Raw genomic sequence first — 16,935 nt, 5'->3', positions numbered from 1 at the left:
AGAAAACATTTTTTTAGAGAACAACACTTTTTCTAGAAAATATTTTTTTTAAAGAACACTTCTTTTGGAAAACACTTTTTCTGGAAAATACTTTCCCTTCGTAAACCATTTTTCCTTTTTGAAAATTTGATTTCTATTTCGATTTAAATGGCCTGGCCCATAATGATCGTTGGATCGAGATGGACTGGGTCAAGTTTAAAATGGATTTTTTATTGGGTTGGTGTACCCAGTGATACTGTAATTTCAAATCAGGTTAAACAACAAAAAATTTATCCTTGAGGATAAACCCGCACATTCCTGATCTCATCATTCATATACATTCATCTCATCATTCACATACATTCTGATCTTATCATTCACATGCGTTCTGATCTCATCATTCACATACATTCATCATTCACAAGGTTCCATTCAATAAACAACCCAGGAACACCCACGATAAGTTCGAGTCGTGACCTATAAGGAAGGTTTCAAGACACTAAACTTACTACGTGTAATGCATTTTATCTAGCCACCCTTGCCCAAATACACCTATATACCTCTCGATACGTGGTGACTTGGTTTGATATACCGTATAGGTGATAATCTAAAACCTCAACTCACTTCTCTGAAGTCAAAAACAGCTAGTTTAATCTCCAGTTGAGAGGTGGCGCACAATGCTGAGCAAGGGCCCACTTAAATACCTCTCGTCTAGAATAGACATAGTCTATCCCCCTCGTACAGTAGGGTACAACGGGGCAAGATCTCGCTTAGGCACCGATTTTGACCAAGAAGTGCAATTGATATACTTAGATTATCTTTTATACCTACGGGTACGAGTCAAGAGTTGTAGCTTTCATAAATGGTTTGTCATCCCACAAAGGGACCGACCACGTACTAGTACTACGTTGGCAATCGGGACATGTGACTGTAGACACCCCATTATTGCATCTGCCTAATTCGACAATTCGTCACCCGATTTTGGTGGATTCCTAATGATGAATATAAAAGAACTCGAAGGCTTGTGAGTACTGCTTGATTCCTTCTATTTCTAGTTTCTTTTCATCCCTCCTACTCGTCACAACTTGACCTAAAAATTTACGCACGCTTAGGATCGCTACATCTTCCACCTGACTTAGCAAGCACGTACGCATAGGTTCGCTACACAGTTCGATAACTTAAAGACCTCGCTACGCTAGGAAAATATGGATTTGAGACTTAGAAATAAACACACAAGGACTGAAAGAAATCTCACGCTAAAATCCCTAAAAAATTGTAAAAATCACAAAAATGACGAAAATACCCTTCATAAATTTTAGATCTCCGAAAAGTCTTGAAAGTACCTCCATTGCACTCAGAATGTGATTTCAAATCCAACGAGACTCAAATCGATGAAAACAGAGAAATTCAAGAAAAATCGTAAAAAATGACCAAAACGCCCCTTAACATCTAACTCTAACATAGAGATCTTGATCCCTAGGAAAATAAAATTCAAATAAAAAAATTAAACCAAAATAAAATTCAAATTGAAAATTAAAGTAAAATCCAAAATTTAAAATTAATTTAAAATCGTAAAATCAAATTAAATTTCAATACAAAATAAATATTACATTTTCAAGAAACCGATTAAAATACTAAATCAAAATCAAAATCAAATTGAAAATCAAGTTAAAAATCACTCAACCAATTAAAATGCAAAATTGAATTAAAATTTTAAATCAATCAATCAAATCGACCAACTAAAAATGTAATTAACAAATTAAAATCCATTCGATCACATTTAAATCGAAATTAAAAAAAATTAAAATCAATTTAATTTCAAATTAAAATGCAAATTAATCAACCCGTTCAAAATATAAATTAAAAAATTAAAATCAAATTAAATAATTAAAAATCAAATATAATCAATGAATCAAATTAAAATTAAATCAAACCAAGAAATCGATCTTAAAACCCACAACCGATTCCAACTCGATTCAATTCATCCTCACTCATTTGCAACTCAAAATTAACTCACCAATTGGACTTCTATTAACTCACGTCCCAATACATGCTAACACAACCATCACCCTAACCTAACTCAACTCAAACAATCTTTCTTTCTACTCGTGGCCCACTATTGCCATTTCCTATACTCATCCTACTTTACAAATTTCTCAATTATCCTTTAATTTTCCCATCTCACCTTCCCACCATTTTCTCTTACAAATTACCCTCATTATCACCCACATACTTTAAATAAACCCCTCAACTCCCCCACTAACGTGCTGCACCATCCATGTCTCCTTCAAATCAGCCCCATTCACAACTTCTCTTCATAACCAACGACAAAACAACTCTCTCCTCTCCTCTCCAACGACTGGCTCGACCCCACATTGCTCTCTCTCTCTCTCTCTCTCTCTCTCTCTCTCTCTCTCTCTCTCTCTCTCTCTCTCTCCCCCATGTTCACGTTGGACATCAACTACCCCCACGTTCTTCCCCACTTCTTCTCCAATTCTTCCACCATCATCTCCATTAAAAACCAGCAACAAGGGTGAATCCTCCAGACGTTCTCTTTGCGAGCCCATCTCCAATATCATTGTTTCCCAGCCTCTCACCTCCCTCTCTTCCAGTTGCGTTTATACAGTCCAACAGCAAGGTCTCAACCTTGCTGCACCTCATCTCTTTGCCCCTTCCCTTTCTTCTTCTTCTCTAAAAAAAATAAAAATAAAAATAACAGCAGCTCTTAAACTCCATCTCCATCACGACCTTGCGGTCCAAAACGACTCTTCTCACTGCCTGTAACGCCCCAACCTACTCAAACACCCCTTTTCATAACCCTCTCTCCCTCAAATAGCCACTCTCTATCCTTCCTCTATTCCCTTTAGTCTAAAGTAACCTGTTGCTGCCCATTGTCCTCTCTACCATTAGAACGTACCACACAGTAACTTCTTCCAGCCTCAATCTTGCTACTACATATCATCCTTTCTTATCCACTATTCCAGCAACTATAGAACGTCTTAACCTTCATTTTGGATCAACATCTCTTTCAGCCATCGTTTCCTCCATACACAGTACGGTCGACTCTCTGCTTGAACATTTCAAGTAGCCACTATAGCCTCATCACATCTTGTATCAAAGCGTCTATCTCGCTGCCTTCATCTTCCTAGGCAGATAGTCACAAGCCCTTGGGATCGCACCTGAAGGAATCGACCCCTATCATTTTCCTATAGGTAAGATCACTATTATTTTATTTGGTTCTTTTCTTTTTGTTTTCTCATTTTCCACGACTTATTGTTTATATATCGATAGGATTAGAGAAATATTTGCTTGCGCAATTTTTGTTTATTTTTATTCATTCTTGCATATTAAGTAGGATGGTTAGAAGAGTGTTTTTAGTTTTTTTTTTATTTGTTATTTCTTTTTTATTTTTTATTATTCTCAATTTCTTTTCATTTATTTATTTTTATTATAAATTTGAAATAATTCATTGATTTTTGGGTATACGTGGCATTAATGACAATGTGCGAGTTTCCGAAATATTAGTGTATCAATTCACCCATATTTTGATTAATAGATCGATTGAATCAATTCACGTATACCAAGTTAATGGACCGGCTCATTGGATGTTAATATTTATCGGGTTGATTTGTCATTTTTTTATGTTGTTGGGTCAACTCATTAATGTTGATTTTAATCGACTCAATAAAAATTAATTGTGTACACTAAACATAAAAATAAAAAATCAATTTTCACAATAAAAATTGTGAGTCAACTCTGATTTTGGGAGACATCGAAAATTTGAATTGATTTTATTTTCAAATTAAGCACGTGGGTTAAATCACCGATTTAATACACGTGGCAATTAAAAAAAAATCAAAATTCTTTTGGTAAACAAATTGCGAGTTGACTCGCTGATTTTTGGTACATTGGAAATTTTGTTCGATTTTTTTAGAAATTGTGCACGTGGGTTAAATCACATATTTAACACATGTGGCGATTTTAAAAAATAATCAAAGATTATTTTGATTAATAAATTGCGAATTGACTCGCTGATTTTGGGGCCATTGAGAATGCGAATCAAATTTTTTTTAAAAATTAGACATGTGGGTTAAATCACCGATTTAATACACGTGGCGATTCCAAAAAAAATTTATAATTCTAATGATATAAAAATTGCGAGTCGACTCGTTGATTTTGGGGCCATTGAGAATGCGAATCGAATTTTTAAAAATTGGGCACGTGGATTAAATCACCAATTTAATACACGTGGCGACCCCAAAAAAAAATTAGGATTCTTTTGATTAACAAATTGCGAGTTGACTCGCTGATTTTTTGGGACATTGAAAATTTGAATCGATTTTATTTTAAAATTAAGCACGTGGTTAACTCACTGATTTGATACACGTGGCAAGTCAAAATTTTTGAGTTAACCCACTGAATTTAATGCACGTAATGGTTCAAAAATCGAATTTCTTTGATAAAATATTGTCCATGAGCCAATTCATTAGTCTTACATACGCGGCATTGAAAATCGATTTCGTATTGTTCAAAATATGATCCAATTGATCCATTAATTTTTGGTGTCATGTATGCCTCATTAAATCATGTAATTATTTTAACCGTAGGATTTGTTTAGTAAATCCGATGCAATTTGATGATGATTGGGCCTTAGTTTGACTTTTAATCTTTGAATGTTGACCGTAGGATAATTTTGGATCGCAGTAGAGACTGATCATCTTGATCAGGCGGATTCGATGCCTAACACCTTCCGAAATCCGTAACCTGACCCCTTATCCATCTCTCTGATCCACGGACTGACCCATATCCATTTGGAGTTAATTTTGGTTCCTAGACCTAAACTAGGTAGCGACTCCCTATTCTTTTAAAAATCCCCGAGATACATAGATCGGACCCCTAATCCGCTATTCTGCGAACGGCCGCGGGAGTCGAGGCGATTTCAATGACTGTGTGGCTCACAATAGGTTAAAGGCTCAGGTCGCTCCAGCCTGGGTGCATCAATATACCTCTCAGAATCACCTGATCAGACGGCATTGATGCCCCAGTTTGATATACCCTAAGGTACGTGATTAGAGTTGTGGTTTTCATGAATGACGTCGCATCTACGAAGAGATTGGGCCACGCACTACTACCACGTTGGGTATATAGGACGTGTAAGTGTGCAAAATAGTAAACGTGCATGTGGTGTGTGCAAAACAGGGTGGGGTGTGCCCGGGGCCTTTTCAAACAAATGGGCCCATGGGTCAATTAAACCATACAAGCCAAGGTATACATTGATCAAGAAAAAATTGAAACATATCTATATGGTTCAATTTAAAATAAAGTATACACATCTCAAGCATATATCAATGGTAAATCAATCAATGAATATAACACGAAATAACTGATCCAAAGTGATCTTAAAACAAGCACACAAATTTTTTTTATTTTTTTATTTTTTTAAAATCAAATGGATTTGCTTTTTTATGATCCAATGGAAGGTTATTTTTGGTGACCTTAGACAAATTAGGATTTCAAGGCATATTAAATTACGAATGGGATGATAATTCTCGATTATGAAAAATTATGATCATCCTGAAACATTTGAGAAATTGCCATACCTTTTTTCCTTTTTTTTTTTTTTTTATAAAAAAACAAATGATATTTTTGAAGAAAGAAAAACAACTACTATTAAGGGAACCTAAAAACTGTCCAATACACATAAGATTATATTGCCACACCAACTTATACATTCACGATTAAAGAAAGAATTAACTGTTGTGTTGTGTTCCATGTAAACATCGGTGTGACAATAGGGACTCAAAATAAATAAACAAAGAAGAAAACATTCTCAACACCCCAACAGAGAGGGCTGCCATTCAAAAAATTGAAGTTCAAATCGATGACGAGCAAACCGTCCATCTTTTATTATCCATTTTTTTTTATTATTCAAAGCTTTCAAATCCCCAATTCCATCATCAGAAAGTAAAAATCAAGTACAACAAAGGCTTACTTGATCTTTTCCTTGGGCCCTCTCCAATTAAAGTGACCATATTCTTCTACAATTCTTAAGAATAATAGGTGCAAGAAACTTAAAGAGAATTCATAAGCATTTTAAATAAAAGAAAGGCATGAAATTAAAAATAACACAAGAACTTGCTCTAGGCTTTTCCACTCTCCAATGGAGGGGAACTTAGCCTAATGTCATTGCAAGAGAGGGAAGATAAGAGATGAAAGAACTTTTCTTCATTTCATGGAGAAAATTACAACTTCTTCTTCTTCTACTTCTTACAAGACTAATTAGCCAAAAGGAAATAACTAGAAAATGAAAATACAAAAAATAAGAGAATAGGCAAAGAGCCTTAGGTTAAAGGAGTCTTGGATAAGAGAACCAAGATGGGACCCTTTCTCTAGAAATGAAGGCTCTATTTATAGAGAAAAATGTGTGTAGAAGAGTCTAAAAGTAGCCTCCACTTTTCTTTGCACAAAAAGATAAAAGAGGAGAATATGAGTTAAGGATTAGGGCATTCCAAAGTGTTAGGGCATTCTAAAGTGGGCCCAAATGCTTTTGCCTTGAGATTTTGATTCCAAATTGTTGATTTTCTGCACAAGAAACACACGTAATTAGATTTATCTAGTAAATGAATTTATTTATATATAATTAAGCCTAATTAACATGAAACGTGGTGGTTTGAGGCTTATCATGATTATTATCTTAATATAGAGAAATAGGTACAAAAATCAAGATAAATATCCGAAAAATGTGCGTATAATTGAGTGTTTGGAGACACTCATCAATATACCTTAGAGGTACGTGACTAGAGTTATGATTTTCATGAATGACATCGCATCTCACGAGGAAATCAGGCCACGTACTAGTACCATGTTGACTATAAGGGATATGCAAGCGTGCGATGCATCATAAATTAAACGTGCTAGTGGTATGTGCAAATGGGATGCACCCGGGACTTTTTCAAGATAAATGAGATCATAGGCCAGATCACATCACCAAAGTATGGATATCAAATAAATATTTATCATAAAATATAAAAATATCTATAACATCAAGATCAAAATCAATAAACACACATCAAAGATGTATATCAATCAAGATCATGGCATATCAGATAGACAATCAATCAAGATAATGCAAAAGAGAATAATGATGATCAATCAATCAGGATAGAACCAAACACAATATCCACATTCATCAGACAAGGGGACAAAAACAACCAACAATTTTTTTTTTTTTTTTTGTCGGGTAGACTTGTTGCATTTTTAGCCCAAAAAATTATCTTGCTTTATTAGTTTGCTACTCAACCAATCTTGTGAGTGAGAACTTAGGTTAGCCTAACCAACTAAGTAGAATTTGAAACCTTACTAAGCATTATTGGGTTCATGTGGACCATTACATCAGCACATGAATACTACAACCTTCTAGGTTTCACTTACAAAACTTGGATTGAAAAATAAAATGAAATTCGAAAACAATTTATTTTTTTTTTCTAGCTTAGACCAAGATTTTGAAAATAGATGACCATCGAACTTTAAAATTAAAATTCAAAATGAAGAATTTTTTTTGAAATTTTCCTTTAGTAAACTATTAAAATGTCTTCTTCCACAAGCTTGTGATTTTGGATCATTTTTTGGGTGCCATGTAGGGAGATCAATGACTCTTAGGAACAAAGAAACCTTACTAAGTTAGTAAGGTTAGTCCTACTCCTTGACTATCTTTTGAAGTCAAGAAAGAGATTGATTTAAAAAAAAAATTGTAAGACCATATCAAAGTTAATTTTGAGTAATAAACTTTATAAAATAACAAGTTTTGGTGATGCAAACCCAACAAGAATGCAAAAATTAATTTTAAAAGAAACATAAAGTGGGTCAGTCATGATTTATAGAACAAGTTTTTTTTTATGTGCAGTCAACAACCACCATACTCATAAACCCTTTATATATATATATATATATATATATATGGGTGGCGTTCTTTTGACAAAATCTTAGACAAAGCATTTTGTCTTATATGGGCTAAAAATTTCAGAATGAGATGAATTTTTGTGAGGATGATCTCTATGATGAGAAAATCATACTCACAAAAAATCAGCAAATTCTGAAATTTCTAACCCTAGTTTATAAGATTAAGAATCGTGAATCATTAATTTTTACTGTTAGTTTGTAACCACTTTTCATGGGATTAGAAATTTTAGAATTGACTGATTTTTTGTGAGGATGATCTACTGATTATAGGTATCATCGTCACTAAAAATCATTCCATTCTGAAACTTTTTAGCCATATAAGACAAAATTTTGTCTAGAATGTTGGTTGGATTTTGTCAAAATAACGCTACCTAATATATATATATAGGGTCCCGTTCGACACCCAACAATTTGCCCAACATGTTTTGTCCTACATGGGTTAGAAGTTTTGGAATAGGCTGATTTTTGGTGAGGAAATCATCCTCACCCAAATCAGCCCATTCCAAAACTTCTAACCCCATCACAAATGGTTTACAAAAAATGGATGGTCTACGATTTTTCTACTTGTAAACATGGGGTTAGAAGTTTTGGAATGGGCTGATTTTTGGTGAGGATGATCTTCTAACCGTAGAGATCATCCTCACCAAAAATCAACCCATTCCAAAACTTTTAACCCATGTAGAACAAAACATGTTGGGCAAAATGTTGGGTGCCGAATGGGACCCTATATATATATATATATATATATATATATAGGGGTCAGGTTCTGTGTACACACATATCGACTTATATATTTACAACGTGTTTTGTCCTAGTGGATAAAAGTTTCGGATTGAGCTTATTTTTGGTCAAGATGATCTCTATGATGAGGAGATCATCCTCATCAAAAATCAGCTCAATCCAAAATTTTAAACCTCGTCAAAAGTGATTTACAAAAAATGGATGGTTCACAATTCTTCAACTCATAAATATGGGGTTAGAAATTTTAGAATTAGCTCATTTTTGGTGGGGATAACCTCCTCGTCATAGAGATCATTCTTACCAAAAATCAGCTCAATCAAAAAAATTTAGCCAATATAAGACAAAACACGTTGTAGATATAGGAGTAAATATGTGTGTATACGGATCCTACCCTCTATTATTATTATTTTTTTTTAATGCTGCTGCCATCACATACTACTCACGCATCCACACCCCACTCTCACTCTCTCTCTCTCTTTCTTTCTATGGTTCTTACGTTTCCATTAATCGAAACACTTGAAAAAAGTCACTGATTTCTTGAAAATAATCACCCATTTTTTAAAAACAATCGTCCATCACCTATTTAACCCCAAAAAATCGTTCCCCATTAAATCATCACAAAGCAAACTAAAATAACCCAAAAGATTCGAATCCGGTGTTTGAAAATAAAAGAAATCATTTAAAAAATGGTGTATGCAACGACAATAACTCGCCAATCTCATTTCCAGAAACTCCTTCTTTAACCAGTTAAACTCGGATTACTAGTTTTGCTTAAAGTTCCAATTCAGGTTCCAGTTCTTTCTTTTGTGAATGTGATTAGGAAAGAGAGTTTTTAAAGTAGAGAACTGATATTGGAGAAGAAACGATCTGAGACTCTTCAGAAGATTCACAGCAGGAAGAAATAGTTGTCTTCAGATTCATCACCGAAGTTCGTCCATGTTTTTGGTCCTCTTAATTTAATCGCCATATCATTGCAAACCCTCCTCACTGCCTCTTCAGTGGTACCATATGTTCCAAGCCACAACCGTGCATGATATAATAAAATCTGAATCTGAAATTAATCTGAATATGTATTCTCTAAATAAATGCGGAAATAATATGAGAATCCATGTCTAGAAAATACCCAAAAATCTGTATAAATAAAACACATACCTCCAACCATTGATTTTGATCCTCTTACGCTGCAGATCTGTCGATCTCGATTTGGTACTTCCAAACTCGGATACACTCACGTTAGATGGTGTAGACTGAAGAAGATTGAGAGAGAGTATAGAGTTCGGGGACCAAAACCGAGCTTAAATAACCAACTTTGAATAAGGCTTCCATCAAGCACTCATTCATGATCGGTTGGTTACCACAACGTGATCCATTCGTGGGTCACGTTTCTTAACTTCAAGAAACGTGTCATCAAAGACACTATGGGCCAATAAATTCGAAAAAGGGGGTTTCGTGGGTTTAGATAGATCGGAAACTAACATTCTCCCATTTGGTCCACAGTACAAATGTCTTATCTTGAACCCATCGATAATCAGTATTAAGTAATGAATACATGAATCATGGCGATAAGTCCTCTAATGATGAGTATTATCTTCCATGTATTACAATGTATTTTTTTCTTAATATTATACTTAATGTGGTAACATTTCTTAATGAATAAACCCTATGTTTATTCTTGTCCAACACAAATGAAGTTTCTCAAAATAAATTAAGGTGCACATAAATATGAGAAACATTACAATTAAAAGAGTTTCATTAAATAACATTGTACATACAATGAAAACTACATAATGAAACCAAGTCCCATATTCAATACTTGATCTTTGAATTTCAACGGTGGCATGCCTTTAGTCAAAGGATCAGCGATCATCAATTCAGTGCTAACGTGCTCAATGACCACTTTCTTTTCTTTAACACATTCCCTTATGGCTAAATACTTAATGTCGATGTGTTTACTTCGACTTCCACTTTTGTTGTTCTTAGCCATGAAAACAGCAGCTGAATTGTCGCAATACATTCTCAATGGCTTAGAGATAGAATCCATAATTCTAAGCCCAGATATGAAACTCTTAAGCCATACACCATGCGAAGTAGCCTCAAAACAAGAAACGAACTCGGCTTCCATAGTAGAAGTGGCAGTCAAGGTTTGCTTGGCACTTCTCCATGATACAGCTCCACCGGCCATCATAAAAATGTAACCTGATGTTGATTTGCGTGTATCAACACAGCCAGCAAAGTCCGAATCTAAGTAACCAATAACTTCTAGATTGTCCGTCCGTCTATACATAAGCATGTAATTCTTAGTTCCTTGAAGGTACCTCATCACTTTCTTTGCAGCTTTCCAGTGGTCTAAACCTGGATTACTCTGATATCGTCCCAACGTTCCCGCAACAAATGCAATGTCAGGTCTTGTGCAGATCTGAGCATACATTAGGCTTCCAACAGCAGAAGCATATGGAATGTTTTTCATTTGTTCCCTCTCAAGATCGTTCTTCGGGCATTGATTCAAATTGACCTATCACCCTTCACAATGGGAGCAACACTTGGTGAACAATCCTTCATCCGAAATCTCTCTAAAACCTTATCGATATAGGTTTCCTGCGACAGACCCAAGATACCTCGAAATCTGTCTCTATGGATCTTAATGCCAATGACATAAGACGCCTCACCCATATCCTTCATATCAAAGTTTTTAGAGAGGAATTGTTTCACCTCATGCAGCAAACCCTTATCATTGGTTGTTAGCAAAATATCATCTATATATAAAATAAAAAAACAAATTTTACTCCTACTGACCTTCTGGTATATACATTGATCCATAATATTTTCAACAAAACCAAATGAAGAAATTACATTATGGAATTTTAAATACCATTGGCGGGATGCATGTTTTAAATCGTATATGGATTTCTTGAGCTTGCAAACCAATTGCTCACCATCACTAGAGGGGAATCCTTCAGGTTGTTTCATGTAAACCTCCTCCTCTAAATCTCCATTAAGAAATGTTGTTTTCACATCCATTTGTTGCAGCTCCAAGTCAAAATGGGCTACTAATGCCAAAATAACACGTAAGGAATCTTTCTTAGATACAGGAGAAAAAGTCTCCGTGTAATCGATTCCTTCCTTCTGAGTGAATCCCTTAGCAACGAGTCTTGCCTTGTATCTCTCAATGTTGCCTAATAAGTCTTTCTTTGTCTTAAAGACCCATTTACAACCAATGAATTTTGCACTATTAGGCAACTCAACAAGGGTCCAGACTCCGTTACTCTTCATAGAATTCATCTCTTCCTCCATGGCATTGTACCATAATTCTGAATCTTTGCAACTCATGGCTTGCAAAAAAGATTCAGGATCATTTTCAGCTCCAATGTTGTAGTCAGATTCTTGTATACACAACATAATCACGAAAATTGCTGAATTCTTCTTAATGTCGCATATCATCTTCCCTCAGAAGTATGAGGTTCAACTCGTTTTCAGAAGTCTCGGGCAACTCTTGAACAACCTAATCTACCGGAATGTTGTCACAGCTTGGAACTTCATGATTGGTTCAACACCAGTTTGTACTTGAGGGACAAACAATACCAATCTATCACCTGAAGTGGAAGGTTGAGACTCTGAATGATCATTCGCAGAAACCTATAATCCTGATTTGATCGCTTCCACTGATCAAGTCATTTTCAAGAAACTTTTGCAATTTCTTGAATTCACAATCCCAGTGCTGTAAGATGGACAAAAAAATCTGTAACCTTTAGACCTTTTGGCATATCCAATGAAGTATCCACTAATGGTCCTTGGGTCCAGCTTCTTTTCTTGTGGATTATAAATTCTACTTCAGACGGACATCCCCAAAACGTATATGTCACAAACTCGATTCAACCTTTCCATAATTCAAATGGCGTTTTAGAAACAGCCTTGGTTGGAACTCGGTTTACTGCCGTCTTAAGTGCTTCAGCCCACAAGGAATTAGAAGATTGGAGTTGCTCAGGCATACTCCGCACCATGTCCAATAAGGTTCGGTTTCTTCTTTCTGCTACACCATTCTGATTCGGTGAACAGGCATGGTGTATTGGGCAACAATCCCATGCTCTTGAAAAACTTTACAATGGCCCAGTGCTTGTCCATTTTCTGTGTATCTACCATAATATTCTCCACCTCGTATCTGATCTCACGATCTTAATTTATTTGTCGCATTATTTCTACTTCAGCCTTAAAGATTTTAAAGACATCTAATGCTTCGTTCTATTATGAAGCATGTAGAGATACATATATCGTGAATAATCATCTATGAAGGAGATGAAGTATTTCTGACCATTTGAATCCATGTCCTGGACTACATATATCAGTGTGTATGATTTCTAATATAGTCGAACTCCTTTTATCACCTTTCTTTACTTGTTGTCTGCTTTCCCTTTATGCAATTCACACAAGTCTCAAAATCAGTAAAATCCAGAGTACTAAGTACTCCATCATTTACTAATCTTTTAATTCTTTCTATGGAGATATGACCTAATCTCTGGTGCCATAATGTAAGGAATCCTTATTAATAACACATCTTTTAGTACCAGTTTGAACATGTATGCATTATAAGTGGTATTGATTGTTTTGTAAATTAATGCAGTAAAGACCATCAAACAAAATACCATTCCCAACACAATCAGATTTATAAAATAAATTAAATGATGTTTCTGAAAAGTGAAAGTCATATCCAAAAGGTACAAGTTTTGAAACTGAAATCAAGTTTCTAAAAAACCTTGGAACATAAAAGGTCTTTTCTAATTCTAAAACAAAACCACTACTTAAAGTTAAACAGCATGTCCCTACAACCTCCACATGTGAGCCCATCTTGTTTCCGGATAAGATGTTTTGCTCACTTCCCACTGGCTTCCTTAGGTTTCGCAAACCCTGCAAGAAATTCGAAATGTGGATTGTTGACCAGAATCAATCCACCATGTGTTAATATTTACATTAACCATATTAGATTCATAACAAACAAATGAGATTGAATTACCTTTGTCCTCAAATCATTTCTTAAATTTAGCGCATTCCTTCTTCACGTGTCTTGTCTTTTTACAGAAGAAACACTTGGAATTTTTCTTGATATCAGCTTGGCTTGGGGAGGTATTTTACCTTTCCCTTTCTGATTAGCCTGAAATTTGCCCTTTCCTCGCGTAGTCAGCATTGCACTCTCACCCAGTTCCATCATTAGCCTTCCTTCCTCTTGAACACACATGGTCATGAGTTCATTAATTGACCATTTGTCTTTATATGTGTTGTAAGAGATTTTGAAGGGCCCGTACTGATGCGGAAGGGTATTCAAAATGTAGTGCACCAAAAAGGACTCCGACATTTCAACCTCGAGATTCTTTAATTGAGCCGCAATATCCCTCATATGTATAATGTGTTCACGCACACCTTTGACATTGGTGAGCCTTAGGGATGAGAACTTCATGATTAGGGTACTTGCGAGTGCCTTCTCTTAAGTGACGAATTGATCATCAATGGCTTTCAGCAAGTCCTGGACATTATAATGCTGATCTACAGAACCACGAATACTAGCAGAAATTTTTGTCTTAATGAACATTACGCTGAAGCGATTAGATCGCTCCCATTTTTCATAAAGCGTAATGTCCGCTGTAGAGCTGGTATCGAAAATTGCAGGTGCTTCGTCTTTCCTAATAGCATAATCAATGTCCATCCATCCTAAGTGAAGGAGAATTCTCTCTTTCCATACTTTATAGTTATCACCCTTTAATTCGGAATATCACATCGGATATCAAAAAAATTCGCAGTTTGTGAAGCTGCATAAATAAAAATTACATGTTTTTGTTAAAATTGAAACCTAAATAATTTCATGTTTTACCAATGTAAATCATGTTAAAAAGTTGAGTCTAATGATTAAAAATTACTTGTGGGCTAAATTTTTAATTCAAAAGATTCAATTATTCTTTATGATAGAATATATCAAATTATTCACTTAATTCGTAATTATACAAGGTATATAATTTGATATAAATTCTATCTTAGATTAAACTTTATGATAAAACTACCAATTTATTAATTCATAATTCCTGTGGGTAAGTTATGAATAATTTGATATTTTATCCTAATTAATTATATAAATATAATAAAATTTTCTGTGGGATAAATTTATTATATTAAGTATAATTAATTACAATTGATGTCTAAATAAACTTTATGTGATCCTAATTAATTATAGTTTTGTTTAATTAAAGATGCTGTGGCTATTCTCTAATTAACTAAAATTATATGGATCACTTAGACATTATTCATTTATGCTTAAAAATTATTTTGCATAAAAAATTAATTGAAACTAACATGTCATTATTATGCATAATCAATCCTATAATTTCAAGCATAAATATTCATCCAAAATTTTGCATAATTAATTTAAGCAGAATAATTAATTCATGCAAACATATATAAATCTGAATAAATTGCATATAATTAAACAAACTGAATATCATATGCAAAATAAATAAATAAAAATAGGCATGTTGCTAAATAAATGCCTAAACAATTTTAAAATTTATTTTATTTATTTATTTTATTTATAGAAATTTGTTTTCTTCAACTTTCAGTCTATCCGATTTTGATCCGATATCTATCCGATTTCGATCCGATATCTATTCGATTATCCAATTTCTATCCGATATCTATCCGATTTCGATCTGATATCTATCCGATTTGGATCTGATACAACTCATCGGATAAAACTCCAAAAGATTGTATAAAAAATACATAAAAATTAGAAATCTAATTTCTCAAAAGATTTCTAGCTCCAATATGCATAAAATTTCAAACAAAAAATAGAAAATGATATATATATTTTTGGATGCAAATCAAGACAGAGATTATGGATGCTCTGATACCAAATGATAGAATAAAATCTGAATCTGAAATTAATCTGAATATGGATTCTCTAAATAAATGCGAAAATAATCTGAGAATCCATATCTAGAAAATACCCAAAAATCTGTAAAAATAAAACACATACCTCCACCCATTGATTTTGATCCTCTTACGCTGCAGATCTGTCGATCTTGATTTGGTACTTCCAAACTCGGATATACTCACGTTAGATGGTGTAGACTGAAGAAGATTGAGGGAGAGTATAGAGTTCGGGGACAAAAACCGAGCTTAAATAACCAACTTTGAATGAGGCTTCCATCAAGCACTCATTCATGATCGTTGGGTTACCACAACATGATCCATTCGTGGGTCACGTTTCTAAACTTCAAGAACGTGTCATCAAAGACACTATGGGCCAATAAATCCGAAAAAAGGGGGTTTCGTGGGTTAGATAGATCGAAAACTAACAGTGCATGCTTCCCTGGATCACTGATCTCAGCTGCCCATTTACCCATGGACACTGCCGGACACCTTTAAACTTCTTTCCATTTGTATTCGTTAACTTTAGTTTTTCCTTCTCCTCCCTTTCCTTTGTCTCTTTCTTCCTGCAAATAGTTCTACTCTTTAATCCTTCGTTAACATTACCGTTTTCGTTACCATTACAGTTACCTCTAGAACAAGTTTTGATGCTTATCTCCTGAACAATACTTCTTAACATAGTGACGGTCAAACATCAAATCCACTTCTTTATCTTTGGACGAACCGTTCAACTCTTGGTTCAGTGAAGCTCAAATCAAGCCTTGTAGATTGCTTTACGAACTTCTTGGCGACTGTTTGATGCTCTTTTAATTTGATTGGAGTGAAATATACTTCTATCCACCTCGATCGATTTCAGATTTTTCTTCTCTCACATTGAGGAACAAATAAAATCGAAAATCCCTCCTCCCCACACAAAGAAGAAAAAACACATTTTTTTTTTATTCGATTAGAGGATTGACGTTCGAAGTTCCAATCGATTGAAAGCAAGAAAGAAAGAGTAACAGATAGATAGAATATTGGATTAAAAAAGAAACTTCGAAGGAAGTTTAAAGAAACTCAAAAAATTAGTCAAAAAAAGAGAGAAAGAGCGCTTTCCAAATTGGGTATCTGTTACTTCTTTGGTAACTAGGGAAAAAGAAAGAAAAAGAGAGAACCCTTTTAAATTTTAATTTTTTTAAGCATAGGTTTTTTTGCTCATCCTAATAATCACTCTTTTATCCTCATTTTACTATTTTTTTTTGAAATCTTGAATTATTTAGTATTGGACCATAGAAAATAAAAATAAAATGCTTAAAAAATTATAAAATCAATCAAACAATTCATAATCATGACAAAAGAATAAATAAAAAT

General features: G+C 34.3%; 1 pseudogene; it reads right to left on the bottom strand.

The window, feature by feature from the left end:
* Positions 1–10,459: 10,459 nt before the first annotated feature.
* On the bottom strand, positions 10,460–11,146 carry LOC147386587 (secreted RxLR effector protein 161 pseudogene; annotated as a pseudogene).
* Positions 11,147–16,935: the final 5,789 nt, after the last annotated feature.

Source organism: Akebia trifoliata, chromosome 14, assembly GCF_017979445.1.
Source record: "Akebia trifoliata isolate Shusen 1 chromosome 14, ASM1797944v1, whole genome shotgun sequence".
NCBI classification, from domain to species: domain Eukaryota; kingdom Viridiplantae; phylum Streptophyta; class Magnoliopsida; order Ranunculales; family Lardizabalaceae; genus Akebia; species Akebia trifoliata.
This window is presented reverse-complemented; position numbering and strand designations above follow the sequence as displayed.